Source organism: Crotalus tigris, unplaced genomic scaffold, assembly GCF_016545835.1.
Source record: "Crotalus tigris isolate CLP2741 ecotype Arizona unplaced genomic scaffold, ASM1654583v1 scf7180000019301.709862, whole genome shotgun sequence".
Lineage (NCBI taxonomy): Eukaryota > Metazoa > Chordata > Lepidosauria > Squamata > Viperidae > Crotalus > Crotalus tigris.
In genome coordinates, this window is record NW_024097476.1 from 518,690 (window position 1) to 540,254 (window position 21,565).

Here is a 21,565-nt window from a genome sequence, read left to right on the forward strand (position 1 = left end):
TGGTCTGTAGTTTCCTGGGTCTGTTTTTTTCCCCCCCTTTCTTGAAGATGGGTACCACATCAGCTCTTTTCCAATCCTCTGGTACTTCCCTGGTGCTTCAGGATTTGTGAAGGATATGAAGGTTCTGAGGTAACATCTGCCAGCTTTTTCAGAACTCTGGGATGTAGCCTGTTGGGTCCCAGTGATATATATTCATCAAGGTTGGATAGGTGTTCCCTTACTATTTCCTTGCTTATTTTAAGAAGGAAGGAAGGAAGGAAGGAAGGAAGGAAGGAAGGAAGGAAGGAAGATTGGTTTTAACCTTTTTTTCTGAATATGCCTCCCATATAAAAATATTATTACTTTACAGTGTAAATGGCTGTTGCTTAGGGACAGGACAGCACAGGAGCTAATTAATCTGCAAGTAGTAGTTCTGTCAAAGAACATGTGTGATGTTATTAAACACAGTTACATCATTTTAGTAATTGTTTATTGATGCAAATATATGCATGGTAACATAGAGTGCCTGCCAGGTATTTTTCAAGGAAGTCACATGAAATTAAGGGCTTTGCTTATGTTTTCATGGCAATCCAATTCAATTGATTCACTATTTATATGCTTGTTTAGCACTGCAGAACATGAAAATAGTTATTTCAGGATGATGTTTATTTAGATTGTTAATTGCACCATAAAAGCCACAGCATGATATGCCTGCTCAAGTCAAATTTGTTGTGTGCATAAATTAAGAATTTTTTTCAGACAGTTTTGTGTTTACTACTAGTTTATTTATTTCATTTTATTGTTTCTCTTTTTTTTATCCAAAGAAAAATGTTGATGCAAGGGGAAAATGCTTCCTGATGTTCTAAGTATAAAAAATAAACAAAAGAATTTGAAAAATATATAGGAAATAAATGAAGTTTTATTACACACTACTAAAACCTGGGGAGTGACACATGATTAGAGGTGGGAAAAATGATTTTGATTTCAAAATGTTTCCAACTCAAAACATCTCTCTTCAGTTGAAATAATTGTTTTGTATTACAGATGCTACTCCACCCTACCAGAAGCATCCCAAGCTGTATTTAAACAGGAGTTTTTAGCTAAAAAATGAAGCTGTTTCATCTCAGGAACACTTCCAGAATAATCAGAGTTGCAGTAAGACTGGAACAGTGGTTCAATATGTGAATTAGAATATTTTAAACTAAACAAAAGAACATTTTAATTTAAAACTTTGCACATTAAAACAATTGAACTAAAGGTGAGAATTATTCAGAAGTATGAGACTAAATAAGAATGCAGGAAAATTAACATTATATGTAATAATGTTTTATATATATAAGAAAATGGTGGATCAGTTGAGAAGAGTTGGTTAAGAATGAAGAAAAAAGAAAAGAAAGATATTGAATTGGAGTGTTGACAGATAATCAATCAAACCAGAAATCTAGGATAATATTTGTCTATATAAGATGACTAATTTCCTATGGAAGAAATATATTGAAAACTTCATTTATTGGAAATAAAATAGAATAGCTTTTGAAGCATCTGTAAATTGCTGAACTACCTTTGTGGCAATTTTATCTTTCAGAATATTAAAAAAGAGAAGACAGATCACTTATACTAGATTTAATCTTCTACCAAAGTAAGGCTCTAATTGATGAGCTACATACACCAGGAAGCTGGAATAGATTGGATATTTAATACAGGGGAGGGCAGCAATTATTCACTATCATTCAGGAAAATTTATTTCAATGGGTTACATAGAATATTGAAATAATGATAAACAATAAGGGGAATGGAATTTTTTTCATTAAAGTTCCAAATGGGACTAATTTAGGATTTAATAATAAACTTCAGACACATTGTCTATGTTCATGGAAACTTGAAAATTATTTTCAGAAAGTAAATAAGGCAAGTACAAAACTAACTACTCAAAGTATACAGCATATTTTTAATGTTCAAACTTTTTGGAAGCAATGTAAGATTGATAATGATGATATAACAATATGAATTATAATTCAAGTCTCACTTTCAAGAAAAGTTAATTTCTGAAGAGTTTTATTATAGAAATGTCCAAAGAAATATAATTTACATACATAGCTGCTAACATGAATATTTACTCTAATTTCAAAGTTCATATACAAATGTATCCTCTATGCTTATTTTCTGAAGTCTTTGAATTTGAACAGAAAGTCCGTATTATTTCTTTCTTCTCTTTCTCTTTCTCTTTCTCTCTCCCTCTCTCTCGCTCTCTCTCTCCCCCGAACACACATTTACTTTGGTAAAAAGGAATATTAGATTTAGAAAAAAATCTATATTTTATACATGTAGTCCACAATTGATCCCCAAAATTATGTTGGTAAGTGAAACAGTTAAGTGAGCTTTGTCCCATTTTATGATATTTGTTGCTATAGTTGTTAAGAGAATCATTGCAGTTATTAGCTTAGTAACAGGGTTAAGTGAACCTGGTTTCCCCATTGATTTTGCTTATCACATATGATGACAAGATGATCACATATCATCATCATAAATATGAGCCAGTTGTATTTTCATCCTGATACCATGGGAATTCTGCAATGGTTGTAAGTGTGGAAAAATGGTCATAAATTGCTTTTTCAGTGCTGTTGTAACTTTAAATGGTCACTAAATGAATGGTTGTAAGACAAGGACTACCCATAGCGTTACAGCCTTCTAACACTAACAAACTAACTTGATCACAGCTATTGTAATTAAGAACAGAGCATAGTACATTTTTTGCATAGTTATTGTATGCATTTTAGCAGTTTGAAACTCCTGCACCTCTCCAAATACCAATATGGCTTCCATCTTCCTGATGTTCCATAAGGGATTTGGTTCTTTTATTAGAAATTGGGACAGGAAGGTTTGTAACCTTATATAAGCTATTTGGGGGTGGCACAGTGGCTTAGCAGTTAAGATCAGGTACTTATTACCATATCTGGTGGACATGCCCTAAAGCAAAAAGATTTTGGTTAAAAATACATTTATGGTTGAAGAAAATGACAAAAAAACAAATAGACTTTAAGCCAGAATTATTTTTGTTAGGAATAATAGGAGCAAATTATGAGAAAGACTGTATATATTTAATTCTACATGTACTAACTGCAGCAAGAATTGTATTTGCCCAACATTGGAAAAATGGAAATTTACCAACTGAAGAAGAATTGAGAAAATTTTAGAGTGTGCAGAAATGGATAGATTGACTTTAAAGATAAAAGAGAAAAAAGACTCAGTGTATTTTAGAACATGGAATAATTTTTATCAATGGCTAGAAAAATGAGTTAGAGATAAAGGAATGTGATAGGTAATTTTGAATATATATTAGCAAGAAAAAGACCTTTGAGAGATTAATTAATATATTGTTTATGATAATCAACTATTACTCATTGTTTTTTTAAACACATGAACCTAGACATTATATATATATATAAGATGGTGGGCTTGTCAGCCAGAAAACCGATAGCCCAGAATCAAGACCTGAGTGTCATGTGACAGGGTGAGCTCCTGTCCTCACCCCAGCTCTTGACAATCTAGTTGTTCAAAAACATGTAAATATGAGTAGATAAATAGGTACCGCTCCAGTGGGAAGGTAATTCCACTCCATGGAGGTCATGCTGGCCACTTGACAGCAGAAATGGCTCCAGACAGTGCTGGCTCAATGGCCTTCAAATAGAGATGAGCATCGCCCCCATAGTTCACAACGACTAGCAGAATAAAACCCACAGGGCTCCTTTTCTTTTTAATATATTAATAAACGTAAGATTTTTTTCTGTGCTTTTATCTGAATCACATTCATTAAAATGAATCTAATTAATTGTCTTCTACTTGACTTTTGGCTTTTACAGATTTATAATTTTCAATTTTTTTCAAGCTGCGCTAATAAGGTTAATATAGCTTTCTGTAAAAATAATGAGAATAAAGGTCAGCATTATGCTAAATATTTTTTTAATCTTTAGTGGAGTAAAGAGTACATTTCAATATCATTTTGGTTGATTGCTGTTCCATTCTTTGAATAAAAAGGGTTTTTTTCCTCTCTGCAGCTGTTTGCCATGCTTGCAGAATTCTTTCTGCTGTCTCTTCAGGAGTTTCTTCATAGTCTTCTGTGTTACTTTCTGGCAATTACAAGTTCCATTATTCAAATAGCAACATAACTTCATTATTCAAATAGTAACATACTGAAAATATGTTCAATGCCAATGTTTAAAATTTTATATGCAAGTTGCTTTGTGGAAAGATGGGCAGCAAAGAAATTTTAAATAAATAAATAAATAAATAAATAAATAAATAAAATCTATAATAATATAGAATGAAAAACTTTTAAAAGTCAATACTTTGAAAAGCAAACTGTTAGTATCCTTTCCTTTCCTTTCCTTCTTCCAGAGCTATTTTTTAACTGGTTAATGAATTTATAAATAATATAAAGCACTGTATACTAATATCATCACAAATAGAAGTATTTTATTTTTAAAATGCAGGAACTATAGGAACTGGAGGTAGAAATATATAAATCATAAATTCAAATTTGAAAAGTCTAGTTAAATTACAAAACTTTCTGTAATGATATCCTATCCCTTAAGCATATTTTAGTAAATAAGAGGTGGTCCATGATGGATTGATGTGCAAATCAAACAATTTTGGGGACCATTTAGGGTTGTCATCTAGTCATTATCTGCAAATGAATGGTGGTTCAGAACGTTCAAACTGAGTATTGGAATAATACTTAAGATGCTTTATAAATTACCAGCAAGACAACTGGACCTATCTGCTCCTCTTTGCAGAAGTCACGTATAATAATGCTGTTCACTCCAGCACTAGGTATACTACAGTTAGTTGGTATAGTACCAACTAACGAACCCATCATCCCATCTCTGAAAGAATGGATTGCACCTGGCTGGTCGTGAGAAAAGCCTTAGAGAAGCATACAAGATTCAGGCAGATAAAAAACAAATAGGAACAAACCCAAACCCTTCCAAGTGGGGAGAAAGTATACTTGTCCGCTAAATATTTAAAATCTTTACAACCTTTAAAGAAGTTGGGACCAAAATTTGTGGGTACTTTTCCCATTAAAAGGATAATTAATCTGGTAACGGTAGAATTGGAACTCCCCAAAACGCTAAGACAAGTTCATCCTGTATTTCATTGTAGCCTATTGAAAGGAGAATTAAGCTCACCCTTAAGGCCAGCTGTAGCCCCTCCTCCTCCTCCTCCGATTATGGTAGAAGGAGATCAACATTTTGAGATCAAAGAAATCATAGGCTCTAGAACATATCATGAGTCTACACAATACCTAACAGCCTGGGAAGATCTACCTTATTTCCCAAATGAATCAGTCCATAAGCGACATGTCAGGGCCCAGAGGTTACTTAATAAATTTCACACTAAATATCCTGATAAACTGGACTAACCTATTTTTGTTCCCTCTACAGGTGAATCTCTCATTTTTAAGGGGGGGTGGCATGTCAGAACCCAGTTGTTGGGAGGGGTGGTTGCTTTTTTCTCTGTTTCTGCGGGTTCTGCCATACTACTTGGGGGAGGGGGGAAGCTATGGGTGGTACAATGTATCCTCTCCGCTTTCTTATATCTGCTTGCTCTTTGATCTATTTTCCTTGATGCCAGCCTGGGGTGAGAATGGAATGTGCCATCTGCCTTATCTCTAGCTGCAGAAGAAGAGGCACAAAGATCTAACAGCCTAACAGCCTTGGGAATTGCATCTTATCAACCCCGTTCCCACAGCAGATTCACACCTGGGATCGGCTCATTTGAACTGACCAGATGGACTTTTGGGGTGGGGTTGCTAGTTACTCCTTTAACCTATTGATTCATGCAGGAATCTCTCAGATCCTGCCTTCTATGCCTGCTGTCAACTTTTCCTAATAAAGTTCCTTTTGGAATGAAGCCATTCCAGGAGTTCTGCTTTCTTGGGAAGAGGGATTGAGGCAGGTCCTTACACAATTATTCAGAATTCTTCTCCCCAGTTTTGCAATAGATTAATAAAACATTATATAAAGTAGGCAAGTGAATAATAGAAAAAAATACTCTAAAAGTTCTTTCCCATTAGTCTCAAATTACTTTTAGCCACTGTGAGTTAATTCTCATATTTGATAAATGACAATGATCAAAAAGGAAACAAATGCAGACTGCTCACAAAAGAGGAAAGCTTCCATCCTTCTGCATAGAAAAAGCAAATAAACAGTTCTTTGCCCCTTTAAATTATCTACATATAGATTTTCTTGTCTGGAAATAAGGTACTTAATAAAATTCTTATGTTGTAACTTCAATTTTCAATCTAATAAATACTGTTAATTTGATCTGCTAGGTTCTTGTTCATGAATTCAACTATTTCTAATTTAGACCACAAGAAAGGAATTCTGGCAACCATTAAATGCCTCTTTTTTTTCTTTTACCAACTATTCTATTTTGTCTGTGTGTATCAGATTCAACAATAATTATTTTTTGTCCATGGGTCTATGATTTGGAACACTTGAAAATAAGAAGAATCAGTAAGTTGTAATTATTTTGTAACAACCCCTTCCCACTTTGCTGAGATTTCACTTTGAGTTCAGTATCATTTCTCACAATTTGATCAATAAGCAGAGAAAATGCAGGAAATTATTAGTACCTGCCTAATAACTTTATATTTGATTTAGGTATTTGTTACTGGAAGCTAGCCATTCCAGAAACTAGAAAAAAATTGTAAATCAAGGCATTCAGGTGTTTTTCTTATGAAAAGAATAAATGGCTTTATAAGTATTTCATATTTCTTTACAAATATAAAATCCAGTTAAATCCCCCTAAATTATACAAAGAAACATTTTTCTGCTACTTGAGTTTATCTTATCACAATATACTATTATCTGAACATGGTGTTATTGTTAGAGATAAGAAAGCAATTTTCCTACCATCCAGATTGCTAAACTAATACACATTTGGCTCTAGTGTATATGATAAATTTTACTGGCAAGGGAAGTATTTTTTTTTTAATTATTGCTAAACTAGTGATTAAAAAAACCCCCTAATATGACAGTGCAGTAATCAGAGATTGGGCAATTTGAAGTGGAATTATACATTACAATTATTTTATCATAACTTCTTATTCTGGAAATAGTTATCTTAATCATCAGTAATTTTTGTATGAATGTGTAAGAGACACGTTTACAAAAGGAGATGGAGATTAGACAAATATACAGGTGACCTCATTATACATAGTTAGTAAACAGAGCAGAACTCTTTATCCACAGTAAAGAATTCAGCATTTAATGGGTTTAGTGCATAATTCTGTTTATGGGGTTTATTTAGAGTGGGTATGTGTCGATATCTTAAGGCAGTAAACATACTTAATACACCTTCCTCCTTCTATTTAATTAACTCTAACATGTTATTGTAAAAGTTTGTCTGAATCCTTAATCTGTTTATAACTTTCTAGGATAAAAATCTTATTTAGATACTTGCTATTTTTTCAGAATCTTTAAATCCTTAAATTTATGATTATTTTTTTCTTTTGTTCATAATTGAAGGCAAACCTATCTTTATTATAAAATTTATAATAAAGCTATTCTTGCTCATTTAAAATAATTCAGTGAGCTAATGTAATAGTTGACTAGCTGTGCATCACAAAAAATGCACAAAAGATTGCACATAGTCAAGGCTATGTTGGCTTAGATTGGAAATTGCCACATATTTTAGCACTGTTACAAAGTGAAAGCTAAAAGTAGCTACTTTAGTACATGACAGTTCTGCATGTCTGACACAAGCTGCTTCGTATGTCTTTGTAATTTATATGCTGTGCAGAAATGACAAGAACAAAGTTAGTCCCTTATTCAGCAATTGAGAATATAGGGCACTTTACCTGTATAAGGGCAGAGAATTCATTCTCCTAATATATCTAATTTTAGACTAATTGGTAGAAGATTTTTGTGCTAAGATTATTCTTTCTTAATTGCATTTTTTAATAATCAAAATTAATGGCAAAATTTAACCCCCAAGGAAAGATAAAAATGTCATGTTTTGCCTGAATTGATGCCATGTAAAACATTTTGTTCAGATTTGGAGTTTTCCTAAACATATTTTTTCCCCACTCCTATTCTTGATTATTTTTTTCAGGGGAGGAAACACTTCCCCTTCTCCATATAAAATAAACTATTTTTTTTATCACAGAAAATGACATAATAAATCTACTTTCAGAAACTAGATTTTTTTGGGGGGTGCAAAGAGAGAACAATAATCAATTTTGGGGAGTAAAAAAAATGATCAGTTTTGGAAATAACTGATACTATGAAATAGCATACCATCATAGAAGAAACTTTGGATAAAATGAAAAACTGAAAAGTAGATGCCAGCTCTGTAAAATAGACCAGACTAAGAAACCAATGCCATATCAGCCTAAAACTACTTTTTATTAAAACAGCTATAGTAACAAAATCTTGCAAGTCTGAATGTACCTATTTCCTCTTTCAATATATCTTCATGTAAATTAAGTATGTTTCTTGGACTGGGATTCTTGTCTGATAGTTGCATTGGTAACATATCTTCCCACTGTCCATCAAGGCATTCTCCATGCCCTCTATAGTACACAACAAGGCAAGAGTTTATAAGATTAAAAGTCATATTGTACTAATGAATTTGGAGTAATATAACTAAAGCTCCATGAGTTTCAAAGGCCAGTGCTAAATTCTACCAAATGCATGCACACACAAACTGTACCCCATGAAAAGGCAGCTGAAACAGTTTTTAAAACTGCAGTACAAGCCTTCTTCTGAAGATAGTTGCTTGAACAATTTTGAAAGTGATGCTTTGTTGCATTTCCATTTTTTGTGAAAATCCTCTTTTAAATGTGTTGCACAGTCCTAATGTATTAGAATTCTACATTATATTTATTAAGCTATTATCAAAGGGGAACAACTTGAATACTGACAAATTTCAGGCCTATAAATAAGATAAATATCTTAGGCAAGAATGCAAAACTGGAGTTTGTATCAACTGAGCATCATAAAATAAATATGGTAAGAGGGTGTTTCTGAAGGTTCTGAAATGATAATAAAAAGGATTTTGTTAGTCTTTTCTTAAATTATTTCTTTATAATCTTTATAAATGTGTTTTTGATGCCTGTGTACATAATTATACAATACTTTAAACCATATGAAGTGTTTTGTTGTTTTGTTTCTGTTAATGCAAGTTTTAATAGTGTTTCAAGTAGTATAGGTAATTTACACGTTGGGGCTTCAGGAGAAGGATATCTTATTTCCTTGACTTACTATTTATTTATTTTACTACTTGTTATAGACCTTATATTTACATGCAGTGGAGCCTTGGAATAGTATTTATTGTTGTTTTGTATCAAAATATATTTTTAAAAGGGGATTTTGCTTGAATCACTTAAAACCTTTGATGATCAAATACACCTATTTTTTGTTGTAGAGGTGATAGATTGAATGGAATAGAATTTTTGAATAAAATTTGTTTTTATCTGGTTAACTGATGCATAACTGTAACTGTGTCTGCAAAGAAAATACTTAATTTGAACCTATCAAATCCAAGATTTAGGGAGTGGCAGTGAACTGATATCCTAAAAAGTAAGGGACACCATTGAGTGATTTTCTAGCTAATTCCTAGTTCTAAATTTAATCCAATGCTACCAATGTTGCCAAGATAAATTATTTCTTAAACTGACCATGAATAAATTTTAGAGTAGGGTAAATCAGTGCATTATAGAAATATGAGAATGATAACTAAATCTACATGTTTTCTTTGAAATACTTTAAGGCTTTGAATATCCTTTATGATTACTTTGATTGCTGAGAATTGTGCATTTGGGAAAAATAATGAAAAGCTTATATGCTACTCATGAATCCTTTTGGGTTGTATTGCAACAAGTATTTTTAGGTACCAGTACTTGGGTTTAGTTGGTTGGGAAGATTTTTTTATGTTAAGCAATTTTAATTAATGCATAATACATAATACTGAAAGATTTTTTCGGACTATATTTAGGCTAATCCATACGATTCTTCTCATCATTATCTAGGTTTGTTTCATAGTGTGGTAAAATCATGCAAGATACTGTCCCCTGTAATCTTCAGTATTTTGCTCTTGTGTACTCATTTAAAATATAACAATGACCAATTAATATAAAACTCAAACATACCTATTGAACTAAATGTGAATTCAAAAGTACTGATTTCTCTGCACTTTGTGAAATTACTTAACACAATGCATACTGTATACACCATTAGGAATTTACTCAAAGGAATTTACTTCCTTTGTCATTCTGCCAATTCTTTGTCTAAGAGATTGCTAGACTCAGGTCATTTCCTTCTGCCTTTGTTCCTTGGCACAAACATCCAATTGTGTGTGTGTATAAATTAAAATGTAACCTATTAAGTGTGTATGTAAACTGATATCTACCCACTTAAACCTAATAGAGAACATAAATACTAACGAGTAGTCACAATTCCTGATTTTTCTGCAGGGCTTAATTTAAACAACAGAGGCAAAATAATTATAGTACACAAAGCATTTAAATTGTTTTCCTAACAATTGCTTTGTGTATGTGTATAAATTGAAGACAGGCTGCTTTTTAATCAAAGATAGGTAATATAAAACTATTTTACTCTGAATAAAATTTCAGTTGATATTATATAATTTTCAAAGATTTGATTTTTGGAAACTAAAAATATAAGGAACAATTTCAATCTTTCCATCTATAGCGACAGTTGTAGGCTTTTGTCCTGTTCTGTTCTGTTTTACTCAGTTCTGTGTTCCTTTACTGTCTATGTACCTGCAACTTCTTGCTTGTAGTGTCCTTACCTATTTCTTATAACAATTATTATAGTGTATTGAGACTCTTGACTTACTATTAGAGAAAATATATGTGAAAGCTCCCACTGCAGAGAAATTGCATTTGTACTTATGAAATCCAGATGTTGGTGACATGTGCAGCATGCCTTTAACAGAAGAGTGAATTTAACATCTTCCTATAATAAAATTTATGCATGTCATACATAGGGTTGCTTTCCTTTCCTTTCTTTTTTTGTTTAGCCTTTTCAGCAGCAGTCTCATTCTCTTTCCTCTTTTAAATTCCTTTTTCATACGGCTGTTTCTATATCCTCTGTGCAGACGATTAAACATCTTTCTCATAGAAAGAACTAATGGGAATACATACAAACATTTAACCATGAAAATCAATCATATTTGTTGAGAAAAATAATCAGATTATGTAATGCTTATGAACAACACTGAATGAACAATTCAGTTAAAGAAGAAAATTTCTCATTGATGTGGAATCAATATCTTTTCTGTTGGTGTTGCAAAAATATTTCTAAACACAAGGCAAGTGGAAATTAATCAAATTTAACAGTTGTTCTTCTGCCATATAATCATTGTCTTGAACATGTGTTGGATAACTTTGTTATACATGAAAGTAGTTTGATTGAAATTAAATGTCATATAATTGCATTATAATTCACTTTTCTCTCCCATTCTTTTATGATGAAAGATATTTCTTCTTCCTGTTTTCAAATAAACTTTAGAACTTATGTAAGTCTTAACTGACTCTCTGTATTAAACATTGGATGTTATCAAAAATACTCATTAAGTATTAAGAGCAAAATACAATTTGTTTGTAATAACAAGATGGAATTAGATCCTTTGTCACTGAGACTGTTGTGGAACAATCATTCTGAGACTGTTATATGCTCAAAAGTGATGTTGACATCAATCCTAATTAATCAAAATTGTATGTGCTTCCCCAAATCTCCTGGGCACAGAATAACTGGCTTAAACTTAACTTTGAAATGATATATCTGCAAAGTAAACTCAAAACTTTACAGTTTCTTTCCATCTTTCAACCATTCTTTTTTTTTTTTAAAGAAAACTAGGATTCATTTACGTTTTAGTAAATATAATCCAGGAATTAGGAAAAAAAGGTGCAAAATGATAGTGAATTTAAAATGCTCATAGATAAACCATTTAATTAGCTTATGCTCATTTTAGTGGAAAAACTTGTTTTGTATACAAAGTTCTAGATTCATCCTCCAGTATCAGGAAGCTGGGATAAAATTTCCCTACTTGAAAATTTGGACAAAATAATGCATTGATTTATTTAATAATCTATTTGCTTGGGTTTTTTTGGCTGTTGATGCCATCTTTTCCAGGACCAAAGTTCAAAATTATGAATACTCTTTCTATCTTGCTTCCTCAAAGTCCAACTTTCACATTCATAGAGTGCCACAAGGAAAACAATTGCTTGCAAGATTCTGTCCTTGGTTTACATGGACCCAGTGGTGAGATTAAAATATGTGAACAACCAGTTCTCTGTGTGGATGCTGCTTCCGGAAGTCCATTCTGGGCCTGCGCAACAAAAAATTAGATACCGGTTCTGCCAAAGTGATATGAACCAGTTGCATGGACTCCTCAGTATGTGAATATCTTTCATTAGGCTTTCATTATCTTTCTCCCAAGTGCCAATTAGCAGCATATTTCTTAACAGCTGATTCCCTTATTGTTGATACTCAATTCTGAAAGGTAGAAATTATTCATCATTACAATGTCTATTTTGCCATTTATAAGACAAGTTACTGTCATTAGTTTGATCATTATATTTAACTTTAATAATTCCCTCCCCCCACGATATTCCTTGACTTCCATTACCTGAATTTGCAGATCATTTGCACATTCATCTGTCATATTAATGTCATCAGCATAGCATAGATTGTTGACAGTTTCTCCTTCCAATTTTAAAACCACAACCTTTTCTACTCCAGCTTCCCTAAATATATATTTAATATATGTGTTAAAAAAATAGAGGGAATATACAGCCTTTTCTCACTCCTTGATTAATGCACGCCAATCTGTTTTACTGTGTTCAGTCTACAGTAGATATATTTTTTTCAGGAAGACAATTTCCTAAGGAGATTCCGTAGTTTGATATGGTTAATATTTATTTATTTATTTATTTATTAAAATTTATAGACCGCCCCATTCCCAGGTGGCTAACAATAAAAACACAATAAAACTTAACAAGACAAAGAATCCATCATAAATTATATTAATTAATATAATTAAAGACCTTTCTATAGTTAAGTGAACACATATCGATCTTTAGAAATACACTTCTCAGTTATCCAGTGGTAGATCAGCAATAATGTTTCTTGTTTTTTGGATGTTTCTGTACTAGATTATTACTGAATCTATGTTGAATGATCATTATACTGCTAGCATGTAAAATTGAAGATACTATATGAAAGTCTGTGTATTCCATTGCTTCTATTTTCTTTTTCTTTTTTAGTAATGGTATATAGATTGTTCTCTTCAAATTAATAATTTATTAAATCAGTGTATCCAGTCCCTTAATCATTTTAGGGTTTCTTTATCAAGTAAATAAATCACAATTCTTATGTATTATTCTCTTCTCATTATCTTCTTTAAACCTTCTTTATAAAATCTTTAAGAAGTCATCTCTGTAAGTAACATAATCATGCAAATGAATTTAATTCCTGTAATATTTTAACTAAATATTTTGTACTAATTTCTTTAAATATCAAATATGTCATCACTTGAAATATAAGTTATATAAGCTGGAACTTGAAATTTGTCTTTAAATAAATTTAGGATAGAAAAAAGAGCTTAGAGTTCTTTTAACATTACCTCTGTGGAATTAGAAAAAATAAAATAGTATCTATCCTGTGCCTGGTGGTTTCCAAAGCAACAAGGAACAATTTATGTATTAAACATTAGTTTATTCCCCAGTTTTGATGTTAGTTGTTGTTTCATAAGCTCTTCTTGATAACTGGAAATACTTTATATTAGATAACATAGATAAACAGAACTCTGTTTGTTTTGGTAATGCAGATTTATATTCTATAGACTAGATTGTCAACTTGGTAGAGCAAGAGACTGAAAATATTACTACAGGCAAAGAGAAAAAAAAATCTTACAGACTACAGAAAAAAAAGAAATACATCAAGAAAGACCACATATGAAGACATTTATCACCCTGCAGCAATTATTGTTCCTGCTGTGGATTTCTGTGAATGGGAAGCAATTATCTGTATTTCTCTAAATCTGAAACAATGATTAAAGCTAAGGGAGATACAGTGATGGGGTAGAACTATTATCGTCTCTCTAAAATTCTTGATTATATAATGTAAGGCAAGAATTCTTGAGAAATGGTTGTGAAAATCTCCCTTATAAAACCAAAAGTTTCAGAGGAGTGCTTGAAAAGACTACCATTTAAATAATTTGAATTTAAAAAGTGGTAAAATATGTTTGGCCATATGTTTTTTCATTCATAAATATTGTATGTATATTTAGGCATACATGTATAGTTATTTTAAAAACACACAGTAGTGAATAAAATTATGAATAGAATTAAATTATGTATGAGCAGTTAGAGTAGCTACACCTAGACTAGCTTCCTCATGGTGCGCCCTGGGCAATGTGTCTTTCTCACGGTTAAATAATCCACCCATTCCAGCTGCTGGACCTCACAAAGATCTCCCAGCATGAAGAAGCAGTATGAATACTGAAAAATAGTGGGTGGTGAATACTATGATTTATAGAAGAAATCATAATTGGGTTTAAAGAGAGACGATGTATATATTGGAAATATATTTATGTGTATGTGTATCTATATCTATATATCTATATCTATATCTATATCTATCTATATACATATACATACACATACACACACACACACACGCACACACACACACAAACATACACCTACACATATACATATAGTCTTCTGTATTCCTAGTTTTGAACTATAGTTCTCCAAAATACTGTACAATATGTATGTAACTGATTTCAGAATTAAAATGAAGTGGGACTTAAAACAAGCTATCTGTTTGTTTATCATATTTATATCATGTCAGAATTGTATATAGGTTCTCTTGGCAGCTAGCTATCAGGATGTCAGTTTATGAGTCTCAAGTGTTTCAAGCCAACAGTTTGTATTTCCAAACTGTTTTCAGCTGTTGGCTGGTAACATTCTCTATTTCTAGAAACAGCAGAAAAAATGGTTCTTAGGCTAATATAACAAATTAGAGACTCAAGCAGTAACAAAACAGTTTATATGAACATAGTGTGAAGATTATGTATCTAAAACAGATAAACATTACTTTGGGAAGAAAGGTTTTGGAAATAAGAAACCCTATGATATTCCAACTTTTTGATCTGCTTTGAACCAACCATATTTGTACATATTCCTTGTAAGCATTCAATTCCTGTATAGAGTTTATCAGATCAAATGAAATCATGGGTAATCCTCTGTTTTAATTACCTTAAGATTGTATTTACATTGTTGATAACATGAACTAATCACCAAAGAAAAATGGAATTCAAAAAATTGAATATTTTTCAATCAGTATCTTCTTTCAGTTTCAACTTGTGAGGTTTCAGATGTATGATGATTATTTTTAAATATTCTACCAGTCTTTTAATAGAAATTAAGTAAGCATCCTCTAGAACAGCGGTTCTCAACCTGTGAGTTGCGACCCCTTTGGGGGTCAAACGGTCCTTTCACAGGGGTCGCCTAAGACCATCGGAAAACACATATTTACGATGGTCTTAGGAACCGAGACACCGCTCTTCTATCCATCTCCAGGCGGATAAAAACAACACAGAGAATGGTAAGACTTAAAGCATCAAAGGAGCAACTCCCCGCCTCTCAGGTAGAGCTAGCAAAAGTCAATGACTCAGCCTGCCTTCTCCCAGCCTTTTCACCAATCAGAAGCCGTGGCCTGGACATTGGCGTCCATGATATATCTTCCCAGGGAATCTGTGAAGCCGGCGGAGCTGTTCCAAATTGCACTTGCGTGCAGTCGCTCATGCCTCTGTGGAAAAGGGGAGATGGGCTGGCGTGGAGTTGACGGGGGGTGAGGCAGGAGGAGGAGGAGGAGGAAGGAGGCAGGGAAGAGTTGTTAGCTGTGGAATCAGCACGCCAGAGGGCTTTGCCACAGGGTGGGTTCCTTTTGTATTTTGATTCCCTCCCTTTTGCAGGGAGGAATGGACATTTTATGATCTGGGAAAAAAAAATCTGGTGTCTGTAAATAAAAGCACCAGCGATCATCTTTTCTTTCCGCCAGTTCGCCTTGATTCAGTGCAATTGCTTTTTTAAATAGCACTTTTGGATTGTATTTTTTTTAAATCTTAGCTTTTTAAAAAAAAAACTGGGGTTGGTCTCTGTCCATGCATGGGGGTGTTGAAAGCATCTTAATTGAGTCTCCCCACCCCCATCCATGGGATTTTCCTTGGGGTTGCTAGGAGCTGCGCTTAAACTTGGAATCTCCCAGCTGCAAGCGAAGAGAAAGGAGTTGGCGCGGGCAAGAAAGCCAGCAAGCAAGCCTGCCTGCCTGCCTGCCCAAATTGTGAGGTTCCCTTTGCCTTTTTCATCGTGAATTGGGAGCAAGCCAACCTCAGGATTTTCCCTCCTCCCACCTTTAAACGACTTCCTTTTATTCTGCCTCCCACCTGGTCGGGATCCAAAGGCGAGGCTCTGATTGGGGAAGTGTATACTCCACTGCCAGAAATTGTTAGGAAAAAGGAAATGCATTGAGAGAGGGACTTGTCAGAAAACATTTAGATGAGAATCAAGTACACTCAGTGGAAGGTGAAAATGTTGGAAGGAGGGAATGAAATAGCTGGAATCTGGGACAGCTGTAAAGTCGTATCCTTCTGTTTTGGGAAACTTCCATGAAAAAGTAGTCACATAACTCCTCGCTTCATCCACAAAATGTTACAGGGGTTCTGATTTTTTATTTATAACCCTTTTCCTTTCTTCCATTCTCTTGCTGCTTTTCCTTCAATTGGTCATGTGATCAAAATGTGGATGCTTGGCAACTGGCCTGTATTTATGATGGTTGCAATGTCCCAGGGTCATGTGATTATTTTTAGCAATCTTTTGACAAGCAAAGTCAATGGGGAATCCAGATTCATTTAACAACTGTGTTCCTAACTTAAAAACTGCAGTGATTCACTTAACAACTGCAGCAAGAAAGGTTGTAAAATGGGTGCAACTCACTTAACAACTGCCTTGCTTAGAAAACAGAAATGTTGGGCTCAGTCGTGGTCGTAAGTTAAGGACTACCTGTAGTTGTGGAATTACTTTTGTTGGATGGTTCTATCTTCTGGAGTCTAGAGTCTGATCCTGCATATCAGATATTTACATTATGATTCATAACAGTAGGAAAATTACAGTTATGAAGTAGCAACAAAAATACTTTTATGGTTGGGGGTCACCACAACATGAGGAACTGTATTTAAAGGGTTGCTGCATTAGGAAGGTTGAGAATCACTGCTCTAGAATATTTTCACCTAAAAATAAAGTCAATCACTTTCAAATTTTCCTCTCTTCAAAATAGTTTTCAGTTTTAGTTTTAATTAGAAATTAATTAGAAAAGGATACAAACTTGATTTTGTTTGCTTATACATAAATAAATATACTATTCATTTTCCCATTTTACTATGTCCATTTTCTTATATCAACAATTTCTAAGGGATGGATAAAAAATAATAAAATAGGAATAGTTGATTTTTTTTTTTTAAAAAAAAAGGTCAACTGAAAAGTAAAAAAACCCAATAAATCAGCAAAATATGGGGATGTGATTTTACAATTACAAATGATTTTTTCAATGAAAGAAGGCAAGTAATGAATAATTAATCTGACAAGTAATTAAGCAATGTGCACAAATCTTATGGTTTTATAATACTCTTTTTAACATTAAATAAAAATTATTTCTTTTCTGTGGATAATGAAGTATCTTTGATGATTGCCAACAAAGTATTCACATACGAAAAACTATGGCAGTTATTAACCAAGACTCATTTCAAGCTACATTTAGTTCAAGCTGTATAACATTGTTCTGATATAGGTTACTTGGTTCTATTTCCTATTTTACTTTTGCCTTGATGATTAGCTAAATTGTTAAAAAGGCCAACTGGCATTATTGAGATAGATAATACCATAAAATGGTCAGGATTATTAGTGTATTTTATTCTTTTTTTATTAGTTCTATCATCTTATTTTGGTCATCTGCTAAATAATTCGTACCCAGTTGGGTCACTGGTTCAAAGATATTTTCTTACCTTCACAGAGAAATAGAATGACCATGTGTGGGTAATAAAGCAATGAAGGGGCCACCTTCCGACTTCTTGTTAGCTTCCCCTTGAATTTGCATGTGAGAAGCTAGCAAGGAATATCACAACATTATTCCTGCCTTCCTGCCTCCCTACCCTGCTTCTCTCCCTTCCATGAAATTCTGCCAGATTCCCCATTTATTTTGCTTACAGATAGAAAGTCAGTAGGGAGAGACCTCTCTGCCAAAACATTCAGTACACGTTTTTTTTTTTTTAACTTTATGGTGTCTCTGTTTGTGTGTGCATGTGCATCACATTTCACTCTTATTACCACAAGGTAATCTTTAATAGTGCAGGTTTTGTTTAGTGGTTAAGGGCCTGGGCTAGAAACTAAGAGACTATTTGATTATTTGTTCTAATCTTAGGCACAAAGCCAGCTGGGTGATTTTGGACCAGTCACTCTTTCTCAGTCCTAGAAATAATGCAATAATAAGTCATTTCTAAAGTCTTGCTAAGAACACTTCAGGAACTAGTCCAGATAGTCCCAAAAATCAACACTGACTTGAAGGGACCAAATAACAATATTAAAAGAATCTTTAACAAATGTTCTTGGTCATGTTCAGTCAGATTTGCTGTTTGTTTTTCTCTAGACTCCCTAAGAATCTCTGTTGCTATTTCACTTGGAAGCAAGAGGAAACCTTATATCTGGTCCAAGGTCAATTTCAGCCACTCATTCAAATGCTGACTAAGCCTATGTCAAACTATGTACCAGAATTTCAGGGACAAAACCTAGCATCCTCTAAAACCTATTAAGTTCTATTAGATAGAGAGGGGCACTTATCACATAGGTTCTATACCCAAAGGCAGGGAGAAGCTATGAAGAACTTGAAAGAGTGATGTGAACACATCCAACCTCCAGATCAGTGATGTGAACACATCCCCTCCAACACACGAATCACATTGCCATGTTTATGAGACAGAAAACCAGATTGTAACATATAGTAAATATTTTCATTTTATTTTAAGTCATCAAGTGGTTTATGAAATAAAATTGTTTTATAACAAAACAATAACAGAGTTATAACAAAATTATTTTATTTCATAAACATCTTGATGAATTCAATTTTTAAAAACATGTTCAGAGATATTTTAATTAATGCCCAGAATTTAAAATGATATGTAGTACATCAAATTTGTAGTTTAAAAAATAGCTTTAATTAATTTTCTGTGTGGAAAGTTATTTCCTATAGATTTTGTTTGTCTGTCATTGTTTATTAGATATAAATTTATATGTGTAGAAGAATTTAACATATAGAAGAATTTAACCCATAACAATGTACGTGTACTTTGCTGACCTTGTAAAAGTCTTATAGCGAAAATATAATTTTCTGTTGTATGATATATCTAATAAAGAAAAAAACAAATGGATCCAAAATCCATTTAAAAATGTTCTACCTTCAGTTTTATAATCCTTTTTGCAAAAAAGCAAAAGCTTTTTTTTCAAGCTGCTTTGCATATTAACTCAAAAAGCATGTAATCTTCAAATCTAAAGTATGCTGGCAGCTTTATTATCAGCTTATTTTAAGCCTTGAAATAATTCCTTACACTGTTTTATTCACATTATATAAAATTGTAAAGGCTTTCACAACAATAACGGTTTAACTTCTAAACAAAGGGGCGAGTAAGTTAAGGCAGAGACAGCAACAGCTATTTGCCAGTGGATCTCAACAGCGTAGTTTCGGGGGGAATTCTTAACAAATTTTCTCTCTGGGTGAACCGCCTAGCCTGAGATACTCAGTAGAAATAAAAGCCTTCAATTAATCGGTCCTTAAGAAATAATGGTAAAGATGTAATCCTGTAGTCATAACCTGAATGCTCATGGTTGCTGCTGTTATTTTTTTTTTCCATCTGAGACAGTCTGACATATATTTACAGGAAGTGCAAGAATATAGGGGTATTTTGAGGAAATCAGAGCAGCAAGTGGACCTACTTGAGTAGATGTGAGAGAAGGAATGAATTTTTACCAAATCAAAGAAAGAAAGAAAGAAAGAAAGAAAGAAAGAAAGAAAGAAAGAAAGAAAGAAAGAAAGCATTATAACAAGAGTTCATAAAAGAAACAAATATCCATAAGGAAAAAAAATCAAACAAAAGAACCAATCTAAAATAAAAAGTGACAACTACAGGAGAAGCAAGATATATGGAAGTTAATTTGCACTTCTGAAACAACACAAAAGAAGCAGTCCCTTCAAGAAAAGAAAAGAAGAAAAGAAAAAAAAAAAGAAAAATACGAAGCAGAAGAAGGTACAGGATAATGCATCCAGGTATTACAGAGCAGATGTAGTTACACACTGCAAGAAGACTAAGAGAAGATATATGGTGATTGGTTACTCACTTTTATATAGAACCAATGTGTAGAGCTGGGCACATTGCTTGTGAAGTCTAATGTTTACCAGAGCTACAAATAAGGCTACACAAAAAGATGACTTATCAATTCCTTTTAATCTATGAGGAGAAAAAGAACAACTACCACCATATTACTATGGATTGAAGATATAGAAAGAAGGTTTAAGAACTGGAAGCTATGGTTATCTTTTCCTTCCCATGATTAGAATTTGGGAGTTAAATACTCTAAATTTCAACCAGGTGTGATGATTCTTGTTATTAGACTATAATAACAGAAAGATAAAATCTGTTCAAAAAGAACAAAAGCAAAGGAAGCAGAGAATGGGCTATATTGTCTGAAAAATGCAACCATACTTGATTGGAAATCCAAATGAATGGAATAGATGGTACTGTAAAATGTTTCTGAATAGAAATAAAGAAGTAGCAAACTAAAAGCAAAAATGTTATTGAGATCTATTTATCCAACTAAGAACATTTTTCCAAGTCAGTCTATGAAGTAAAGGAATAATTGTAAATAATTCCAATGAAGACATTTATTTATTTATTCATTCATTCATTTTTATTTATTTATTTATTTAATATGGCTGCCTACTCATTCAAAGCATCTCTAGGTGGCTTAAAAGCAATAAAAACACAGTGTAGAAATACACACACACATACAGACATACATACATAAAAATACACACATACATACTGTGATGACATAAAAATAGATATATAGGTAGCTCAAAATTGTACTCAGGGTGTTTTTTTGATCTCTCAGTTTATCAGTGAGAAGATACCAAAAAGCTTTGTCCATGTTTTGCATCAACAACATTTGTACTAGTAACTTGGAAGAAGAGATGGAAAAAGTGCTTTCCAAATGTTCAAATGACATAATGTTGGGTGGAATAGCTATAACCCAGGTGATGGGAATAAAAATTCAAATGAACTTGATAAGTTAGAGAAATAGTCTGAGAATAATAATGCAATTTAAAAGAGACAAATGCAAAGCATGCCTGTTAGAAAATCAAAATCAAATGCACAAATTAAAAAAAGTAAGATTTAGTGAAAAAGGTTTTGATAAAGTAGTTGGTTGAACTCTGAGTGTGAGTTA